The 15,142-nt window shown below is 40.0% G+C and overlaps 1 pseudogene; it reads left to right on the forward strand.

Annotated features, from left to right (window-relative positions):
• Window positions 1–3,840: 3,840 nt before the first annotated feature.
• On the forward strand, window positions 3,841–14,796 carry LOC119728403 (annotated as a pseudogene).
• The last annotated feature ends 346 nt before the right edge of the window (window positions 14,797–15,142 follow it).

Here is a 15,142-nt window from a genome sequence, read left to right on the forward strand (position 1 = left end):
TTATTATTAATTACCGATAAAGTTTTTGGTGTTATGAATATGCTACATAGTAATGGAATTAGTACATTGAATAATTTCTACAGCTGAGTGCTGTAAAATTGTAGTCTGTTGAATAAAACCCGGGCATTTATTGATGTGTCTAAGCAGTACCGGTAGGCAAGCAGCACATACACTATAACAGTAATCAACTTGTGCTATTCCATTCAGCTCATTCAAGATCCTCGTGTTAAAATCTTACATGGCATATAATTGGATTATATAATATAATGAATGATTTCTAAAGTGGTAATAGTGCATCCTATATCCTGTTGCAACAGCTAGACAGGTGTTTATTGTCGTATTTTAAATTATCAGTGGCACATGCACACTAGCAGTATTCAGTCTGTGCAATTCCATATTTAGTCATTTTTATTTATCGATTCATTCAAGAATTTTGCGCCATAAAGACATAGCGATGGATTTAACATAAAGCATATCGAACATTTATTATACGATGATAATCTTGCAGTCTGTTACAAGTAACAGGCAGGTATTTGTTTACGTTCTAAAGTGAAATTCCATGTTTGTTTTTTTTAGGGTATATACACTGTACCAATTTTTAGCACGCTCCTCAGAGCCCATCAAGCCATGGTAGATTTTATTTCCTGTTAAGGCAATTCTTCCAACTTCCACAGGCACACTAGCACTATTCTACGTGTGCAGTCCATTCAGACATTTTGTTCGGTGATCGTTAGTGATTGACCTACAGGCCTAGCTCTATGGTTACAACAACATGAGAAATACTCACAGTCTGCGTTGAATGCAGCGCACACTATCACGATGGGCCGACGCAACCGCAGTTTGAATCGTGTCTACACATCAGTACAAATGCTTGTAACCAACATTTGAAACTGTCTGGTCTGTCATCAGGCGATGGCCTGCTATACTTATTGCCGTGTCCTTGCTGAAAGCCCGCTAATGATTCAGGCAAAGCCAGTGATATGGCGGAGCATTGAGAGCGGCACCATTTTTGTTCGTGGCCAAGTACAATGGAATAAAAAGATGTCACGTGAGGCTGGAGGTACAGGGTTCAATATATTTAGTGCCTGCCCTGCCGCCTCAAACTCTATAGGCCCAACCGTCATTTCACAATGAGATTTTTCAGTTGAATTGATTTTGAATTATGTGAATTCAAGGAACTTCTGAGAGTTACATTCCCAACTTAACTGTAATCCTAAGAGAAATTGTTCTATTATTTTTTTTAAAATAAATACCTAATATTTCCACATACATGACTGTACGTGTTTCTTTTCTGTCAGTTGTTGAGTCAGTGTTTGCCTAGGGATGACAACAAAAAAATACAGCTTTTGCAAATTAATGCATATCATGATCATACAATGAACGTAGCATTTTTCCCTATAAATGGGGTTGGAGTCCAAAATCAACCTAGTAGGTATATGACGATCATAAATTGCCCACTGCATGTTTTCATTTCCGTGCTTGACGGCTGAAGATATGTAGCCTACGCTCTAAATGAACCATGGCATCGTGGAAACAACCATTTTTGTGAGGTGAGGTGAGGTATATTTCATATTTTCCCACAAAAAGTAGCACATACACATGTATTCAGGAAGTCATTTGTCTATCCGATTTTTTTCTAATGAACATAATGGCAATAATTAAGTCCCCTTTATTTTTTTTTCAATCGTAATGTGTAATACTAATGTCCCTTTGTTAAATCAGTTCCCTTTCCGTTGACAGATGCGTGGGCCCACCTAAACAAAAAGTGGAAGCTCTCTCTATTGCCTTTACCATGCTGGCACTACTTCAGTCTTGTTCCCTGTGTCGATAATACACTGATGATAATGTGGGTTTTTTTTCGCTCAAAAGGAGCCAGATTACTTTTTATTCCATCGCTTTGGTTAGGCCTACGTAGATTAGAATGGGGAAAAGGAAGGAAGTTAGCGACGCCTGAGCGGTCCAGGAATTCGCGAACTTGAAACCTAGTTATTTACAAAGGAACATCCGTTTTGGGGTGTCTTCAGTTTTTTCCCCAGTGTGTTAACCATGGGACTTGTAAGGATCATCATTGTGCCACTCCCCGTGCTGCTAACAATCACATTAATTGGTTTGGCATCGGGCTCAGGTGAGTATATTGATACAGGCCTACAAGTGAATATTCCTATACGAAATTGTTCTGGTTTTTTTGTGTGTGCGAGGCATTAAAACATTATATGAAAAAGTGTCCCGGTAAATGTCAAGATTAGAACACGAAAATGATTCAAACTGCTGCAAACTTATCACTGATTGGATTGACAAGAATATATGAATCAACAAAATTAGTTTGTTCTTAATTGCAGACCAGTCACGCTGTGACAACTCGCTCCCCCGCCAAAACGGTTTGACAATCGTTGAAAGTTTATAAGGATTGCATAGTTTTGCACCCGTCTTTCGGACCTTTAAACGTGTGAATATTTATGGCTGTCTTTAATGATTTGTGTTATTAAAAAAATATTTGATGAAAAAATGTTGGTAAAAAAAAATGAGAGCGGAGAGCTGTACAACTCAGTTTCAGGTTGCTGGTGGGGCTCAAGCGGTTTTTATTTTAGTTTTGTTCAGTGTGAGCAGTTTGTGGAGGACAGTATTCGGGCTTCATAGGAATGGGCACCTGATGGTTATATGTTTTTAAAACATGTGTAGTGTTTTCGGTTGCGTCAGTAAGATTCCCAGAAATTATTACGAGATAAAGCAGAATTTGTCATAGTGATTTTGCGTAAAGAAACAGAAATGACAAAAGTAGTAATTAACGAGAAGAGGTGCAATTTGCTAGTAAGTTATGCAGCAGCAGTTATGAACATTTGTACCGCTTTCCGTGCCGCTAACAATCACATTTATCGGTCTGGTATCGGGCTCTGGTGATTATATGGCAAATTGTCTTACGCCAACCATCTAAATATTATTTGATAGTCTTTACCTACTTTGATTTGAATTAAATATCAGCCACATTTTTGTAACCGGCTCCCGCGCCGCTGATCAGTGAAACTCGAAGCTAAAAGGGCTCAAAATCAGAGAGCAAATTTACCGGGAATTTGTAATGTTTTGAAAGTATAAAGTCAACAGTTACACGAATGGCCAATTGATCCTATTTATGACGTTCTGAAACCAGTACGATTTTCAAGTAGAGGGAAATCAGACAGTTTAGTGTTTGAATATAGTGTTGCCGTATGATGTCTGTTTATAGGTGATTACTCAGGGCAAGATTCGTTAAAGAGGAAGGAGCCTTTAAATAAACAGCAGAGGCATGTCTACTTCCAGAACTAAAAAGCACCTTTGAGTCGGTCACATGCTATGACATTTTAAATCCAGCGTTGATAAACTAGTTAATTGAATCCAAAAAATCAAAAGAAAATTCTCAAAAAGTAGCCCTGACTGAACTAGATTGGTCAAGCCAATGATTAACTTTGCGGGACAAAGTACGTACCCCTCTGGATCCAGTAATTGGAACAGCAGTTTTTTTCCTGAACGAAAAATTTCACAGTAATACATAGTTGATCGGAAAGTGAGATTGAAACACCTGCCTGCACGTGAAGGGTTTTAAACGGTAATTAGTCAACATGTCGCTTTTCCTCGGCCTTGTCAAATTATTTGCTCTCCAAATACCACTATCGGTATTCATTTGTTACTATGAAATCATTCTGAAGAGGTCCGACGACTGGTCACACTTACTGTGAGTGGTGTCTCAATTCAATGGAATGTTGGTATTTTGACGATTTTGAAACCTTCACGTGTTTTCATTCAAGTAGGGACTTCGAAACGCTTTTACTGAACTATGGATGTTAGTGTTTGAGGTGCAGTTTATATTTCTGATTATTTTGTCGCAGGTCCGAAGCAGGCGATGTACCTCACCCCAAATGAGGTGTTTCTACAACGAGATTTAACTCAGCATATACGCTGCCCAATTCTGAGAGAAGATGACCAATATTATGCTTTTGAGTGGACCAGGGAAGTCCTACGTGAGGGGAAGTGGTATCCTACGCTGGTCGCGCGTTATTCCCGTCCGGGATATGGCACCAACTACACTGGAAGCGACCACTATGCGATGATGCCCTCCTCACATGACCTCATCATTGAAAATGCACATCTGAGTGACGCAGGGGTCTACCACTGTCAAGTTAGTCCCAGTGGATTGACATTTCGGTTTGAAGTTTCTGTCTTGTGTAAGTTTAAATTGTCACTTAGACGTAAATTTGTTATTTTAACGTAATGTGTTAAAAATCTGTTCCTTGTGGTTAAGGTGGTCGGTTTGGCTTACATACTTCATTATGCATTTTGATCATCTCCGTTCATGTTTGATAAAACGCTCCTCCCTCGTCGTGAATCATTGCTTGGCCTACGGGCCTTTGTTTGGTCCCATGATAAGGGGCGGTCCGGGGGGAGGGGGGCTGGCGGGGCTGTGACCCCCCCCCCCCAAAAAAAAATCCATTAAAAAATGGCATTAGCCAATTTTTGAATTTGACATGCAAAGATCACATGCGAATTGTCTCAACCCCCCCAATAAAAAAAAATAGTTGTGAGAAGAGGGAATGTGTACACTATTAGTTAATAATTATAGTGAGCGTGATTGTCAGACTTTATCAGCGCTTCCCATTGAAAATGCGGTAAGAACCCCCCCCCCCTTTATTTTTCGGAGGCTAAAGTGTCCGCAGAAAAACTGGTCTACATTTCAGCACGCCTGCCTGCAAAATCATCTGGATACACCCCTGCTAGCCTTTATTCTTTTGAGGGGGGACCCCCAAAAAAGAAGAAATAATAAAGGCTCTGTTGATGTAGCCTACACATTCTAGCAACCCATTGAAAAACCTTGGACTTGAACACTCCCCCCCCCCAAAAAAAAAACAAAAACACCCAGCAACAACAACAACGACAGCAGCAGCACGACAGCAGCAAGATTCGTCAGTGAAATCCCTACATGTTTGCGACAAACTGCGAGCATATGTTTTCTGTCTTCAGGAGATCTTTTTTTTTCTTCCTCTCACATGCAGACACAACGTTTCCTGTATTTCCTGATGCTCTGCGTCTATCAAACGAAAGCCTGTTGCTCCCACGAGGACAGATGCACATCATTAATTGTCCCGTTACAACCGCACTGGACATTTCCGGCCATGATACAGTGTACTGGACATTGGGTGTTGGAAAGGCGAATTACACAAACATCATCGGTGCAGTATTCTCCGATGGGGAAACCCTGGTTGCTGATGCCTACAAAGGACGCTACAACATCAATGAGAAAAGGAATCTCGTCGTGAACTCACTAAAAGGCGCTGAAAACCGCTACTGGTGTAACGTTTTCAAGATAGACCACGGCCTGTCCACTGGGTATATCGACGTGACTGGAAAAGGTAAGAAGCATCACAGTGCCGTGAAATCTGCTTGTGTTTCCCTTTTTTTAAAATTCAAAACAATGAAGACTGAAACAAATATAGAAGGATGCTTAAAAAACAATTCTTTTTTTTCCCCATCAAACTTTTGGAATTGTCATTGTAAGAAGTATATAGTCATCCTCCATACAATCCAGCAGCGTTGGAATACACACCACACTACACATACCCTCGACTTAAATAAAACCACAAGTCCCAAAAAAAAGGGTGCTGAACGGTACTCCCATGTGAATTTAGTGTGTCTGCTTGCTGTGCAAAATTAATATTTCTGTTTGTGGGGGGAAAAAACTGTATACACGTAGTCATCCAATTCACAATGGTCATGAATAATTCATATACAATCTTTTACGTCGGCCGAGTCGTTCCAGGTGACCTTCAGAAGCGGTCTATTTGCATGTCATTCGCCATATTCGTAGTTCATTCATAGAGTAACTGTACAGCAGTTGCGGTCGAGATAATGAATGTTCAAACCAAATTTGAATGAAATGCACATACTTTATGACATGCAATATTCGCAACCCCCCCCCCTCCCCTAAAAAAACTTTGGCCGCGCGCGTGCGTGCAACTCTTCACGATACTGCATGCTGATTGGCTAATCCTCAAGTCTGTTTAGGCCTACGGAACATGCATGCGGACAAGTCAAGTCACCGCTTGATCGCTATATGATTATTCATTACTTCCCAAACCACCATGGGCTGAAATTGGCTGTATACGAATGAAGTGGTGACATCATAGCTCATTAAAGCTTATGCATATTATACGTCCCTGAAGGGAATAACAATTATATAATATACATTACTGCGGCACAAATTCATCTTATGAATAGTTTAATTGCGGTATCCGCTGCTACATGTACATGTACATTAGATTCGAACCAGCCAACCGATCCCGCAAGCTCGGTGGGCACCAGAAAGCAAGAGCTAGGTCGTAGGTTCCAGTGTGTTTTGAAGTGGTTCATTCAGAATTTCCCTTGCATGATGGATCCACTGTATAAAACATTCCAATACCATTCCATTCCAATACCATATAAATTCATTTACTTTTTCAGTTACGACTCAGCAAGAGTTCCCGTACATTTCCGGCTGTGACAAATCTGAAGTCGAATGCTCCATCGAAATCGACCAGATTACGAGCTTGAATTGTTCCGTTGCCAACCTCTACCCCATGGCAAACCTGTCTTGGTCCCTCTCCGAGTGTGAGGCGGGTGACGGACCCCTGTTTTTTTCAAAGGCATACCCTGTCTTCGACCCTGGCTCGGAGACATTCAACCAGTCACAGGAGTTGACAATCTCAGGGAATACCACCTTCAGATGCACATTCACCTGTGAGGCGTCCGGACTGTCCATCGCTTATTCTTCCATTGCGAAATCAGTCAACGTCACTTGTAAGAAACCTTTAATCTTTTTTTAGGTTGTCAATATCAACAAAATTGGAAACAGTGGTTAACGGTGGTTGCTAGCACTTGCCATTGGGCACAGATTTAATTTCTTGAAAAGTTGATATCCCGTTCCGTTCCAAATTCTTGGATTTGCCTTTGTAAACACTTAGCATTAGACGGCTAAAGGTACATGAATGTCCCTGAAATGAGAATCTAAAGAAGTTGAAATGGGTTCATGCCTCATCAGTGCATGAGATCCGGGGAGGCAAAGGGATAGGGCATTGCTTTTTGAGAAAAAAAAAATCGGTTTGGGTGTGGCTGATGGTCCGAGATGGCCGGCCATATAGGGTCCTCGTTGTACCAATTTCACTGACTGACTGACTGTCTGACTGACTCCCCGACTGACTAACTCCCCGACTGCCACTTGAGCTTAAACTAGTTGCAGACGGAGCCGGAGAGTGACATTGTAAAGGATTATCCCGTGATACCATAGTATGGACGAAAAAACAGAAAATACTTTTAAAAGCCAGTCTGAATCACTGGATTGAATTTTGTGCTCCCTGCACAACCTAGTGCCTTTTTGTACCTGTCTCACAGACTATCACTTGTGATATGACTGGTCTGGGACCGACTTTACTAGGCTTGTCTTTAGTCTTGCTTGTACATGTGTGAGCCACTCATTGTGTTTATTCGTTGTTGTTTTTTTATACAGGGACTGAACACAATGAAACTGAGCAGGGAAACTCACCCATTGCCTTAATCATTGCACTCATCAGTGCCTTAGCCATTCTGGTAGGAGGTATATTGATAACCATCCTCGTATGCAAGAAGATGAAGTTTGCCGCATTCAAGAAGAAGCACGGGTACACCAAACCCCACCGGGTAGAAAATGGAACATCCCTTGCTATTATCGAAAAAGGTAACGATTCTTGTTCGTATTTAAATATATACCCCCCCCCCCCCGCAAGTGACTAGCTTTATTATAAGCCCACTTCCAATGTTATGCCAGAAAAGAAAAGAAAAACATTATGACGAACTAAACATATTGCAAATTAATAGACAGCTGATTTCTGTTGACGTGCAAAGGTGATGGCTCCCGCTCACAAGTGACTTCATTTACAACAATTTTGTTCCACATTTTAGGTGACCTCGATGCTGTCCCAGACAACCCTGCTATTGCAGTGGACTCTCGTCCTTAAGTCATGCCGCGTTTGGGTATTGTGTCTTCCGTCAAGATGTAGCCGTTTATGTTTCATGTATTTTATTTGTATGAAGTAAAAGTCAACCATAATTTTCCATTCAAACTTCAGAAATGTTTCATTAATATAGTGAGGAGCTGCAGCACAATGAATTAAGCTGTGAGTTTAATATGTCACTAAAAGAAGTGTTTTTGTTGAACGGATTCTTACGAATGCCGACTAACAGTAATTACATTAAATTCCCTTTCCTGGTCCCTAAACCACATTTGGTTTCTGTAATGTATTTGTTTGTTTCGTCTTTCATTTATTTTGTTTGGTTCTGCATTTGTAAGCCGCATTTTCATGAAATTTTGTTTACTAATCTCAAAGGTATAAAAGTAAATATTTGCACCGTTATACAGTTACAATGTATATTAAAGATATGTTCGCACATTAATAGCAAATACCAACTTTTCCTTTCTCATCGTACTATTTTTAGGGCATTAGTGTGAGGTTTTTTTTTAATACATGGTGAATTAGGTTTATAGTAAGGATAACGATGGTACATATTGAATATATACGTTGTCAAAAATGAAGAAGTCAACAAACACCACAAAGGTAATTCCTCAGAAAAAAACAATTATGTCGCGGTAACTTGCCACATACTAATTCTGGGTAATGGTTATCTGCTCATTTTATTTATGATTTTTCAAGACTTTTGCTTTGGGCAACGGAGTTTAGTATGTAGCATATTAAATAATGTTCACTTCAGTCTGTGGCAACAGTCGGGTTTCTATTGACATATCTAATATTATCAGTAGCACGTGCAGTTCATAGTAGCACATCCGGGAAGCCAACACACTTCAGCTCTTCAAAAATAGACTCAAAACCCATTTATTTGTTTAATCATGCCATATGTTATTTTGCTTGTATAGTTGTTTGTATCTGTATCAATGCATTTTTTGTTTGTATCTTTAATTAATTTGTCAGCTTTTGTAAAGCGCTCCGATCTTTGTGGGGCGCTATAAAAATGCCTATATGTATGTATGTATGTATGTATATCCCGTTTCCCCTTTGGAGGAGGCGTGGGTCAAGTTAACATATTAAGTATGAAATAAGTATATGACGATCACGACGTGTCTTCTACTTGAACGTTTTATACTTCCGCGTTTGTATAAAACTGCATAACATATTTTTCATGATAAAGATGCTTTTGCACATATCAGCCAATTGTCCAATTGCCTTTTTTTTTCATTCGGTGGCCTTCGCAGACTTATGTATGTTAGTAATGCTTAATGATTTTACACTTATTTGGATGGTAGCCATGTTATTCCGCCGTACAATTTTTTTTGTCGTTGCGCCACCCTGGTTCATGATGAATGGGCTATTCCAGATTTGTGCGTTATAAATAGGCTACATAGAAATGGAGGAATTAATGTTTTGAATATTTAACAAGTTCTACAATGCTAATATTTTAGTCTCTTGAAAAAGACATGTTTTTGTTGATAACCTAATAAATAGTGTGTCACGTGCACATCCTAGCAGTACTCAACCTGACAATTCACTTCAGTCATTTTCATATCGTCTAATTCAAAATCCTTGCGCTCTTCATATCCAATATGTTGAATGGTTCCTACAGTGGTAAGCAGTCTGTTGCAACAGCCAGGCATTTATTGACACATCTTAAATGATCAGTGGCTCATGCACACCAACATTATTCAACCTGTGCAATTCCATATCACTCATTGTCATTTACCGACTCATTCATGATGTTTGCGTTATAAATACATGCATTTATATGGATTTGCTGTATTGAAAAATTTCTATTACAGTGTTTTGCAACAGAAATCTTTATACTGATATATGTAAAACTATTAGTAGCACGTGCACACAAGTAATATGGCCTAATCATACATGTATTTGTTGACGTATTTTATAAGTGTTCCATGCAAACGAGCAGTATTCAACATGTGCAGTCATTATTCCGTAAGCGACCAACAGGCCTCCACAGTTATGTGCGTCTCATCCACACGTCACAACAAAATGAGACATACCTGCCACAGACTCAGATCCGTTGAATGTAACGCTCTCACGCGGAGGCAACGAGGCAACGAGGTTCCAGATTTCATCGTGTGTGCACATCCACAGAGAGGCATGTAACCAATTATGTAGAACCATCTGAGAAAATTAGTCCTCACGTTATTTCCTGACGTACAGTATGTACTGCCATGACCGGGCAGAACGTCCCAAATATAACTGAGTCAAAACCAGTGATGTGGCGCAGTATTAATGGGCGCCAGTTTTTCCGGGACCACAATACAAAAAGGCCTAGTTTATTTGATGCAAACGTCACGTGATGTTTGGAGGTGCATAGTTCAATAGATTGATTGCCTGCGAGCTGTTTTCTTATACATGTAACCGTCATTCTACTTTGTCCTTTTGCTTGTGGGTTTTTTTTTTTACCAGACAAGACCTATAAAAAGTATCCGTATCTGGGCAGACCCGCCGAGGTCGCCAGGGTGCACTGAAACGTGCACGCTAGTCATACGCTAGACAATAAATGATTACAATGTATACATTTGAGGCGCGGGAAAAGAGTACGCGCAACAGGAAAAAACGGGTTGCAGAATGATATGTGGAAACACGAGAGAAGTTTAGGCATGATTTTCGGTAGACAGAAGCAGAATAGATCAGCTCGACAAGTAAATCACATAGAAGAGTCAGTGTGTATGTTTTCGTTCCAGTTTTATTGAAACCTATACCCCTTTGCTTCACGGCAAAATAACACTACATTAATATTGTTGCTATTTGTATTTTGCAAATAATCTTTCATGACGGTTAGTTTATCAATTTTGTTGTGGGCTGAGGAAAAGGCATGAGTAGCAGTATATTTGATATGGACTTGGAGAAACCTATGCAACCTTTCAAGTTCCAATGTGGATCCCAAACATCTTGCCACCTAATATGGATTCAACACAACTTTATTCTGAAATGATATAAATGAAATACAATGTTCCGTTCTATATGTATACAAACAAGGTAATGTAGTGATTGTACTGCGCAAAACTATCCTGCGATCATCGAGTTTATGTGCTGAGAAACTTTATAACATGAATTGGTTGCTCAGTGGAAAAAGAAAGCAAGACCACACAACTTGGCTATGAAAGCTTGTACCAGGGCCAACAAATTATATTCAAAAGATTCGACATGCCTATTCACTGTCTTTTCTGCACTTCGGTCGGATTTAGCCCATTCAGTGGCGAAATAGACTCATTCTATACCATAGCACTGCCCGGCTCACAAGTGAGAGTGAGTTTAGTAGATCAGTGTGGTGCATACAGGAATTATCAGCTGGCCCGGTCTGGGACTAGTGTAGTTTGAATTTTAGATTTAAACTCCATAATGCCATTGTGAACATCATTAAGTTAAATAATTGACAACACCGATGTAACTGATGTAAGTATCGGATAAATATAGGCCCTTGTATATAATTTTCTAACTTCAATTTATATTGCAGCTCGAAATGTCAAATTACCGACTTACCTCTCGCCGAACGAGGTCATCATACACAGAGGTCAGACTCAACACATCCGGTGCCCCAGCTACATAAAGGGTGAACGAGTGAGCCTGGTGTTCTGGTTCAAAGGGGAACAACATCTCGCCCGATATACCCATCCTAAAGTTGGCCGTAGTTATGCTTCGAGTGCTTGATATCGGATGTCCCACTCGCATGATTTGATCATAAGTCACGTCGACTTACAAGATCAGGGGGATTATGTTTGCAGTGTTGTCCCCAGCGCTACTGCGTTACAGAGGAGGCAGTCTATTTCTGTCACTGTCCTGAGTAAGTACATAATTTATTTGCATTACTTGTTATTGATTGGAGACAATTTATTGGGATTAGGGCCCTTATAGCTAAAAATTTACATTATTCACCTGGTTATCATCATGATACTTTTAAAGATGTTTTCACATTGTGTGTCCAAGTGCATTCTCCCCAATTACGTTAAGGTAAACGAGTCATTGTTTGCCTGTTAACCAAGTTTTACACTTTGCAACAACAGGAGCTTCGTGTAAGAGGAGATTTTGACATTAGTCGCATCAATGAGAAGATATGAATAAACAAAATAAGTAAAGAATTGTCACCAACTGCAATTCCCCCATGTTTTAATATTCAGCAAGAATTATACTTATCAATAAAAAATAAACATCTTCCAAATGAATTGATGAAATCGAGTAAGTCGCTATATTATCAGAACATTAAAATGATAGCACTAATGTCAAAATCTTCTCTTACACTAAGCTCCTGTTGTTAATGTTGCATCCATTTTAGAAATGTTTGAATTTATTTTTATTGAGCTGATGTCCCGAGCTTTAAAGAGGCCATGGAACTTACAGCAGGTGAAGTCTACGTACACCGGAACCGGACTCATCCCATTCAGTGTCCAAGCTACAGGGAAGGGGAGTCCGTGAGTTTGGTCTTGTGGTTCAAAGAAGGCCAACTTATAGCCCGATTTGCTAACCCATCAGTTGGCACTAACTTTATTTCGAGTCGTCATTACTGGATGTCCTGTTTGCACGGGTTGGTATTAAACCAAGTTCAAACGACTGATGGTGGAGACTACTAATGCTTTGTGCCGCCGAGTGCAACGGGAACACTGGGAGTTACTGTAATAGGTGAGGCATCTTCATGTTTGAATTGCCATAACTGTTAATTAATTACACAGTGGTTTCTATGATGGCAAGCCTCTTTTCCAGGCTGTTGGATCTTGGTTCGAATCCCACCCAGTGTCAAACGTGAAGCTGTTAGCGTTCTTCCTGATCGCTTTGTTTTTACTGGGAACTATTATCTCCACAGTTTTCCCAACATCATATTTCTTTAATTTCCTTAAAGGGTTATCAAGGAAAACAGAACACCCCCTTGATTTGTTTCCTTTAAGTGGCTCTGAAACCTTTTGATTTGTCTTCATGGAATTACGGTCTATGAGATTTTCAGCGAACAAAAAAAAAAGGGGGGGGGGGGACTGTTACCGTGTAGATTATGTAAAACCACCCCTCCCCCAGTTGGTCACTGCGAACTTCCTGTTTATACAGAGGTATATTCTTTTATATTTCCCACAGGTTCCAACTTTCCAATTGTGGACGATTCACAAGTCGTAGTCAAAACTAGTCTCATTCTTGGAGGAAAACAAACACACGAGATGGCCTGTCCTGTATTGCGCATGCGTCAACAGCCCGCCACAGTCTACTGGTCCCTTGGCAACGGGGAGACCATGGATACCAGCATCATCGGTGTGAAGTTCGCCGACGGGGAAACCATGGTATCGGATGACTACCGTGGCGATTACATCGTCACCGATGGTGGCTCGTTGGTTTTGAACACATTAGACATGCCAACCAGACGTGTCTGGTGTCATGTTTTTATGGATCAGCCGGGTCTGTCTTCTGCATATTATGACGTCATTGAGACAGGTAATTCAAAGACCAACGCGCTTGTTCATTAATTGCCTGTTATTGCAAACTTTAGTCAATTCCTTGCAGGGCTCAAAGCTCTGTCTGCATCTAGGGCCTTATCTTTAATACTTCAATCTTCAATTAGGTTTGGGGCTTTCTTCGTGCTATGTTTCTGTCACAAAGAAATCCACCTGAACAAGGTCATCTGCATGGGCACATTATTCGATGCCAACTTATTCAGTCATCGTTTAGTTTTGTTATGAAACCTTCAGACTCTGTTTCACCATTGAAATTAACATGTGTTGATAGTTTTCGGCTCAACAATGGAGAGTGCGACCAGCGGTAATCATAGTGACGAAATAACTTCACAGCAAAGTGGTTCCATTGGAGGTGAATTCAGGACATAGAACTAGAATATCACAAAAAAGTATGGCAATATTGTCCCAATGAAAGTTAAAAGTGTCCATGAAATTAATTTTTATTAGGTACATGTCTTCTGCAACTGATACTCTTAAATGTATGAAAACTACATCCCTTCTTGGTTAATAATGTTATTGAAAAAATCTCAAACATCCCCATTGCATGACTCGCGACTATTTTGTTCGGAATGAAACTACATGTCTGTGGAATCTCCCCTGGTTCAACCTCTTGACATGGTGTTGATGTCACAACAAAATAGTCGCTAATTAGCGTGATTACAATCAACCACATCGGCCCAAACAGTTATAGTACATCCAATAACATTTTGTTATTTCACCCACAACCGTGTACACATGTCCAAACTTATGTTAAGGGTCTGTTTCTTTTCACGGAGTGAAAGAAAACTTTTCCGGAAATGTTGCTGCAGGAATACGGAACGCTATTTTTTGCTGGCAGCAAAATTTCCGGAAAAGTTTTTTTATTCCGTAAAATAAACAGAACCTTAACATGAGTTTGGACATGCGTACACGGTTGTGGGTTAAATAACAATATGTAAGTTAGATGTACTATATTAGGCCTATGTTTAGGTGTTTGGACAAATGTGGTTGATTGTAATCACGCTAATTAGCATAATTAATATTTCCATTTACGGAAATTCCGTAAAAATACGGCGAAAATACGGAATATTTCACTTTACAGAGTCTGTAAATTTACGGGACATTTTTAACAGTGTGCCTCAATCAGCATTTTCATGTTCTTCCTTTCACTAGGCATGGCACCTTACAATTCCTTAGTTCTATCGCCAGCTAAGCTTCCAAATGGCTCGGCTCTGCCGTATGTCGTTCCTGTAGTATGTCCACTCATTGTTTTAGGCATTGTCATATTGGTGAAGAGGGGCATCAGAAATGAAGATGCGGAGAGTGGTATGCAAAACCGAGGTAACAAGTAAAAAAAAATAATACATTGTACATGAGTAAGGTGTTGTAGCATGGTACTTCAACTGTCGAGTTATTGCTACTGTAGCTGATTTTGCAGATGTTGCGGTGGAATGTGCTATAAAGGCTGCATGCTTTTCACTAAATTCTTAGTTTATAACCTTTTAATATTTCAGGACAATCTTCTAACTCATGTCCCCTTCCCATGTCAGCTGTGATGTCATGTCGACAGCAGGCCAATTCGCAAAACGAACACATCAGCCTCCTTCTGATTTTGCTAGCATTCAACAGTAAATGACAACACTTTTAAACCGCCCATATTTCAAGAGATTACACATACAGTGCAGATTAGATGTTGGC

This window comes from Patiria miniata, unplaced genomic scaffold (genome assembly GCF_015706575.1).
Source record: "Patiria miniata isolate m_02_andy unplaced genomic scaffold, ASM1570657v1 HiC_scaffold_1, whole genome shotgun sequence".
Lineage (NCBI taxonomy): Eukaryota > Metazoa > Echinodermata > Asteroidea > Valvatida > Asterinidae > Patiria > Patiria miniata.